We start from the raw sequence: 7,388 nt of genomic DNA on the forward strand, positions 1-7,388 counted from the left end.
GATCCAGATACTGTTCAAGTCACGTCTGCCGATCCAGAGACTGTTCAAGTCACGTCTGCCGATCCAGAGACTGTTCAAGTCACGTCTGCCGATCCAGACTGTTCAAGTCACGTCTGCCGATCCAGAGACTGTTCAAGTCACGCCTGAACCTGATCGCTCTATGTTTGTTTCTGTGTTTACGTTTGTCCTTGTGGCTGTTTCTGTGCTGGTGTCTGTTCCCGAGCCGGAGCCAGTGTCTGTTCCCGAGCCGGAGCCAGTGTCTGTTCCCGAGCCGGAGCCAGTGTCTGTTCCCGAGCCGGAGCCAGTGTCTGTTCCCGAGCCGGAGCCAGTGTCTGTTCCCGAGCCGGAGCCAGTGTCTGTTCCCGAGCCGGAGCCAGTGTCTGTTTCCCGAGCCGGAGCCAGTGTCTGTTTCCCGAGCCGGAGCCAGTGTCTGTTTCCCGAGCCGGAGCCAGTGTCTGTTCCCGAGCCGGAGCCAGTGTCTGTTCCCGAGCCAGAGCCAGTGTCTGTTCCCGAGCCGGAGCCAGTGTCTGTTCCCGAGCAGGAGCCAGTGTTGTCTGTCCCCGAGCCAGAGTCTGTGTTGTCTGTTCCCGAGCCAGAGTCTGTGTTGTCTGTTCCCGAGCCAGAGTCTGTGTTGTCTGTCCCCGAGCCAGAGTCTGTGTTGTCTGTTCCCGAGCCAGGGTGTGTGTTGTCTGTTCCCGAGCAAGGGTGTGTGTTGTCTGTTCCCCAGCCAGAGTCTGTGTTGTCTGTTCCCGAGCCAGAGTCTGTGTTGTCTGTTCCCCAGCCAGAGTCTGTGTTGTCTGTTCCCGAGCCAGAGTCTGTGTTGTCTGTTCCCGAGCCAGAGTCTGTGTTGTCTGTTCCCGAGCCAGTGTGTGTGTTGTCTGTTCCCGAGCCAGTGTGTGTGTTGTCTGCTCCACAACCAGTGTGTGTGTCATCCGTTCCGTCCAGCCCAGCGTCCTCATCGCTGGTTCCGTCCAGTCCAGCGCCCTCTCGCTCTCGGAGACGGAGGAGGAAGAGGACTTCCCGCGTCCCGCAATGCCTGGAAGTCCTTCCTGTACTTCCTGTCAGCCCAGAGTCCTCGCCGCTGGTCCCGTCCGATCCAGAGACTGTTCAAGTCACGTCTGCCGATCCAGAGACGGTTCAAGTCACGTCTGCCGATCCAGAGACGGTTCAAGTCACGTCTGCCGATCCAGAGACGGTTCAAGTCACGTCTGCCGATCCAGAGACTGTTCAAGTCACGTCTGCCGATCCAGAGACTGTTCAAGTCACGTCTGCCGATCCAGAGACTGTTCAAGTCACGTCTGCCGATCCAGAGACTGTTCAAGTCACGTCTGCCGATCCAGATACTGTTCAAGTCACGTCTGCCGATCCAGAGACTGTTCAAGTCACGTCTGCCGATCCAGAGACTGTTCAAGTCACGTCTGCCGATCCAGAGACTGTTCAAGTCACGTCTGCCGATCCAGACTGTTCAAGTCACGTCTGCCGATCCAGAGACTGTTCAAGTCACGCCTGAACCTGATCGCTCTATGTTTGTTTCTGTGTTTACGTTTGTCCTTGTGGCTGTTTCTGTGCTGGTGTCTGTTCCCGAGCCGGAGCAAGTGTCTGTTCCCGAGCCGGAGCCAGTGTCTGTTCCCGAGCCGGAGCCAGTGTCTGTTCCCGAGCCGGAGCCAGTGTCTGTTCCCGAGCCGGAGCCAGTGTCTGTTCCCGAGCCGGAGCCAGTGTCTGTTCCCGAGCCGGAGCCAGTGTCTGTTCCCCGAGCCGGAGCCAGTGTCTGTTCCCGAGCCGGAGCCAGTGTCTGTTCCCGAGCCGGAGCCAGTGTCTGTTCCCGAGCAGGAGCCAGTGTTGTCTGTCCCCGAGCCAGAGTCTGAGTTGTCTGTTCCCGAGCCAGAGTCTGTGTTGTCTGTTCCCGAGCCAGAGTCTGTGTTGTCTGTCCCCGAGCCAGAGTCTGTGTTGTCTGTTCCCGAGCCAGGGTGTGTGTTGTCTGTTCCCGAGCAAGGGTGTGTGTTGTCTGTTCCCCAGCCAGAGTCTGTGTTGTCTGTTCCCGAGCCAGAGTCTGTGTTGTCTGTTCCCGAGCCAGAGTCTGTGTTGTCTGTTCCCCAGCCAGAGTCTGTGTTGTCTGTTCCCCAGCCAGAGTCTGTGTTGTCTGTTCCCGAGCCAGAGTCTGTGTTGTCTGTTCCCGAGCCAGAGTCTGTGTTGTCTGTTCCCGAGCCAGTGTGTGTGTTGTCTGTTCCCGAGCCAGTGTGTGTGTTGTCTGCTCCACAACCAGTGTGTGTGTCATCCGTTCCCGAGCCGGTGTCTGCTGTTCCCGAGCCGGTGTCTGCTGTTCCTGAGCCGCTCTCTGCTGTTCCTTAGACGGTCTCTGCTGTTCCTGAGCCGGTGTCTTCGCCGCCCTGGCCGCCCGAGGGGTCTTCGCCGCCCTGGCCGCCCGAGGGCTCTTCGCCGCCCTGGCCGCCCGAGGGGTCTTCGCCGCCCGAGGGGTCTTCGCCGCCCTGGCCGCCCGGAGGGTCGTCTCCGCCCTGGCCGCCCGACGGACTGTCTTCTCCGCCGTGGCCGCCCGAGGGGTCGTCTCTGCCCTGGTCCCCTGCACAAACCTGGCCCTCCGTCCCTCCCCCAAGACCGCCTCCACTTCACCACCCTCCTAAACTTTAGTGTTTTTGTTTCAAGGGGCGTCGGGAGCCGCCCATAGGGGGGGGGGGGGGGGGGGGGCTATGTTATTATGTGATCCCTTGTTTGTCATGTGATCCTGCCATGTGTCTTGTCATTGTTTGTTGTTGCTCAGTGTCCACAGGTGTTCCTCGTCCATGTTTATTAGTCTCCCCAGGTGTTTCTCATTAGCCACGCCCCCTTGTTATCTTGTTTAGCTTGTTTGTCTGTGTATTTAAACCCCTGTGTTTCAGTTGTTGGCTGTCGGTTGTTGTTTGCTGTGTGTTGTTCCCAGTTTCCTTGTTCCGTGTCCCGTGTGCCTTATTCTGAGTTTACCCTGGATATTCTGTTTGTTGGATTATTAAAGTGCTTGCGATTGGATCACTCTCCGCTTCACCCTTGCTGCAACGCAACAATAACATACTTTTTAAAATAATTTTTCATTAGTACATAGCCAATTTCACATGTCCGTGTTGACCAACATTACATTTGCATCTAAAATATTTTTAGAGTATTTAGTAAGATATTTTTGACTTTATATTTTCTAAAGTTATGTATTTTTTTAAAACATTTATTATTTTCAGGATTATATGTGTGTAGGCGACTACTCCCCCTCTCCCTCCCGGATGGCAGTCGCCCTTCAAACTCCCAGGCGGCCGGCAGTGAGCTTGACCGCCCCCCCGGCAACTCACTCCAGCGCACCGCCTCGAGCGTCCATGGCCTCGAGTCCCCCGCTCCCTGCTCCTCCTCTACCCGGCGGGCGGTAGCAGGCTCCGGCCCACGGCGAGCGGCGGCGACTCGCGCACCATGTTCGATGGCACCACGAATTCCCCACAGCGGTGAGGACACTCTGACAGCGCGTTCCTCCCTCTTCCCGGGTTTCGGCACCAGTGTAGCAATTTTCAGGGAAGAAGGAGGCGGGAACCGGCGAACATTTAAAGACTTTATTTAAAATAAAACAAACAAACCAAAATACCGCCAGCAGCCCCTCGCAGACGACTGCTGGCTAAAATAAAACACAAATACAAACACAACTAAAACACAGGCCTGTTCCTCTCTCGATCATCAACGTCGTTGCTCCCCCTTTATGCTTCCGCTCCTACGTGAGAGATGCGAGACCGGTGTGCTCACAGATACAGGTGAAATCAGTGTACGCAACCATCTCATTCCACTCCTCCAAAACGTCATTTTAGAGCTTGAAATAGAGACTTGTGCCATTGATAGCAGATTAATTACACGTGTACGCAGCGTGTTCTTCTGGGATCATCACGGATACAGGTGAAACACGTGTACGCAGCGTGTTCTTCTGGGATCATCACGGATACAGGTGTAACGCGTGAACGCAGCGTGTTCTTCTGGGATCATCACGGATACAGGTGAAACACGTGTACGCAGTGTGTTCTTCTGGGATCATCACGGATACAGGTGAAACGCGTGTACGCAGCGTGTTCTTCTGGGATCATCACGGATACAGGTGAAACACGTGTACGCAGCGTGTTCTTCTGGGATCATCACGGATACAGGTGAAACGCGTGAACGCAGCGTGTTCTTCTGGGATCATCACGGATACAGGTGAAACGCGTGTACGCAGCGTGTTCTTCTGGGATCATCACGGATACAGGTGAAACACGTGTACGCAGAGTGTTCTTCTAGGATCATCACGGATACAGGTGAAACGCGTGTACGCAGCGTGTTCTTCTGGGATCATCACGGATACAGTTGAAACGCGTGTACGCAGCGCAGGGCCGTAGCACCAAATTTTGGGCCCTGGGTACAAACCATCTTGCTGGGCCCCCATACCAAATATCATAGTGATACCAGTGGGTTGGGGTATTGCATTTTTATCATAAAAACACTTAAAATGTAAACAAAATAAGCCACACTCTGATTAATATTTTTTTGTTTTATTGTCAAAAGTACTACTTACTGAGATGACAAAAGGTCTAGCAGGTCCAAACCTGGACTAAATCAAATATACTGTAAAGCAGTTCTGAACAATTACCATACCAAATGAGAAAAACTTTTCCATTTCAAATAGCACTGCTATTATGCTATTATGGGGGGCATGTGTCTCATGTTTTGGAAACTTTTCATACATTTTTTTTCCATCTGTTGTTTGCTGTTTTAAGCCCATCTTTGCTATTTGGTGCACTTTTTGATGGTGCTTTCTGCTCATGAGAGAAGAGCAGCCATGGGATGCAGTATAGAGCTTTTGCACTTTCACTATATATAAGCCAATCTCTTCTGATTTTCTCACGGCCATTAGCGGACTTTGCATACTGAAGGTAAGTTGAGAATGGTTTGCCCTCCATATCTTTAGGTGTGATATTTCCATTACCAGGTTTTGCTCCACCTTCACTGGCTAGCATTTGAACAATAGTTTTCCTGTGCTTATCAGTAAGAGTTGTTGGCCATAATCCTGGGTCCTCTGACAATCCCTCACCAGTATCCCTAAGTCTCTCATTCTCTTCTCTTTCCTCTTCAGCTCTGTCCTCCTGCTCCTGACTACCTTCATCACATTCTTCACTTTCCCTCTCATCACTTATATGAATATCAACCTCATCTTCTATTTCTGCCTCTGCTACAAGAGGAAATAATTACAGTTTAAAGTTTCAATGTGTACAATAACAATGTACCCATTTTGCTTATTTCCTCTTATAACACTTAATTAATAATTACTAAGTGTTAAAACAGGCAATTCCGCTAAAAGCTCACCTTGTCTCACTGTCACATTCACCTCACTGTCACTGCTTTCACCTGGCCATGATGAGGGGCCTGCTGCTGCAGCAGGGTCTGAAACTGAAATATATGGCTTCAACAAGGTATTCAAACAATACCTTTTTTTAAAGTGTAGGCTAAGTACAAGTTAATTGATGATTATTTGTCTGTTTAAAATAAATGCAGACTATAGAATCACAGGGTACACTAACCGCCAAACTAGACATTCAGTCAGTTACGTTTTAAAATAAGTCATTTTCAATCATTAAGATGTGCATTAAACTGAGAACAATCCTGTACTTTAATGTAAGAGCGTGGGCGAGCTAATTTGCATAACAATGCGGTAAAATAGGCGCTAACGATCTGTGTTTTCGCGGGTGTTAGATTTTGACAACGGAGGGAAATATGCAACTGGGACAACTGCAGCAGAAGAGGAGACAAGCTGCGCCGCTGCCTGGAGTGGCAGTGTGTTGAGCTCCAAGCTCCGCCTCCGTCTGCTTCTCACTCCCTGTTATTTACCCAGAAACATTGTTTGCTCGCTATGTAGGGGTGTGATACTATAAAGTATTGGTATATTATTCAAATAGAGTACGAACATAAATGTATGCTATTCTACCTGGAGTAGATATTTATGTTAAAACAACAATGTCAATGCTCGATGATGCATTTGCAGCTCACCTTTCTTTTCAAAAAACTGAGAGAGCAACTGCTTGCCCTCATTTGCCTTTCTCTCTTTAATCTTATTTTCTTTTCGTTTTTGAGCCCCTGATTTTCCTTTCTTAAGGAAAGACATCCCCTGTAGTTCCTAACACGGCTCACTCCAGCTCCTGTCTCATCAACTGATTCACCGCGGGTCCGCAGCAGAAGCACCTGACCTGCGGGTCGTACCATTTACATTGATTCGAGAGGGGTGGTGGGGCCCTGCACAGCATGAAAAAGACTTTTTTTTGTACCAGACCAGTGCCTGACTTCAAGTTTAGTTTTCCACAGGAACTTTTTTATTTGTAAATTAATGCTATACAAATGTTAGTGCATTTATATGCATGTATAGAAAACTGACTTCTAAGGGCCCCCCCCCCCCGCCTCGGGCCCTGGGTACTCGGTACCCTTTACCCCCCCAGTCCGACGCCCCTGACGCAGCGTGTTCTTCTGGGATCATCACGGATACAGGTGAAACGTGTGTACGCAGCGTGTTCTTCTGGGATCATCACGGATACAGGTGAAACGCGTGTACGCAGCGTGTTCTTCTGGGATCATCACGGATACAGGTGAAACGCGTGTACGCAGCGTGTTCTTCTGGGATCATCACGGATACAGGTGAAACGCGTGTACGCAGCGTGTTCTTCTGGGATCATCACGGATACAGGTGAAACGCGTGTACGCAGCGTGTTCTTCTGGGATCATCACGGATACAGGTGAAACACGTGTACGCAGCGTGTTCTTCTGGGATCATCACGGATACAGGTGAAACGTGTGAACGCAGCGTGTTCTTCTGGGATCATCACGGATACAGGTGAAACACGTGTACGCAGCGTGTTCTTCTGGGATCATCACGGATACAGGTGAAACGCGTGTACGCAGCGTGTTCTTCTGGGATCATCACGGATACAGGTGAAACGCGTGTACGCAGCGTGTTCTTCTGGGATCATCACGGATACAGGTGAAACGCGTGTACGCAGCGTGTTCTTCTGGGATCATCACGGATACAGGTGAAACACGTGTACGCAGCGTGTTCTTCTGGGATCATCACGGATACAGGTGAAACGCGTGAACGCAGCGTGTTCTTCTGGGATCATCACGGATACAGGTGAAACACGTGTACGCAGCGTGTTCTTCTGGGATCATCACGGATACAGGTGAAACACGTGTACGCAGCGTGTTCTTCTGGGATCATCACGGATACAGGTGAAACACGTGTACGCAGAGTGTTCTTCTAGGATCATCACGGATACAGGTGAAACGCGTGTACGCAGCGTGTTCTTCTGGGATCATCACGGATACAGGTGAAACGCGTGAACGCAGCGTGTTCT

Source organism: Siphateles boraxobius, unplaced genomic scaffold (genome assembly GCF_051911475.1).
Source record: "Siphateles boraxobius isolate OS27281-9 unplaced genomic scaffold, OSU_SipBor_1 54, whole genome shotgun sequence".
Lineage (NCBI taxonomy): Eukaryota > Metazoa > Chordata > Actinopteri > Cypriniformes > Leuciscidae > Siphateles > Siphateles boraxobius.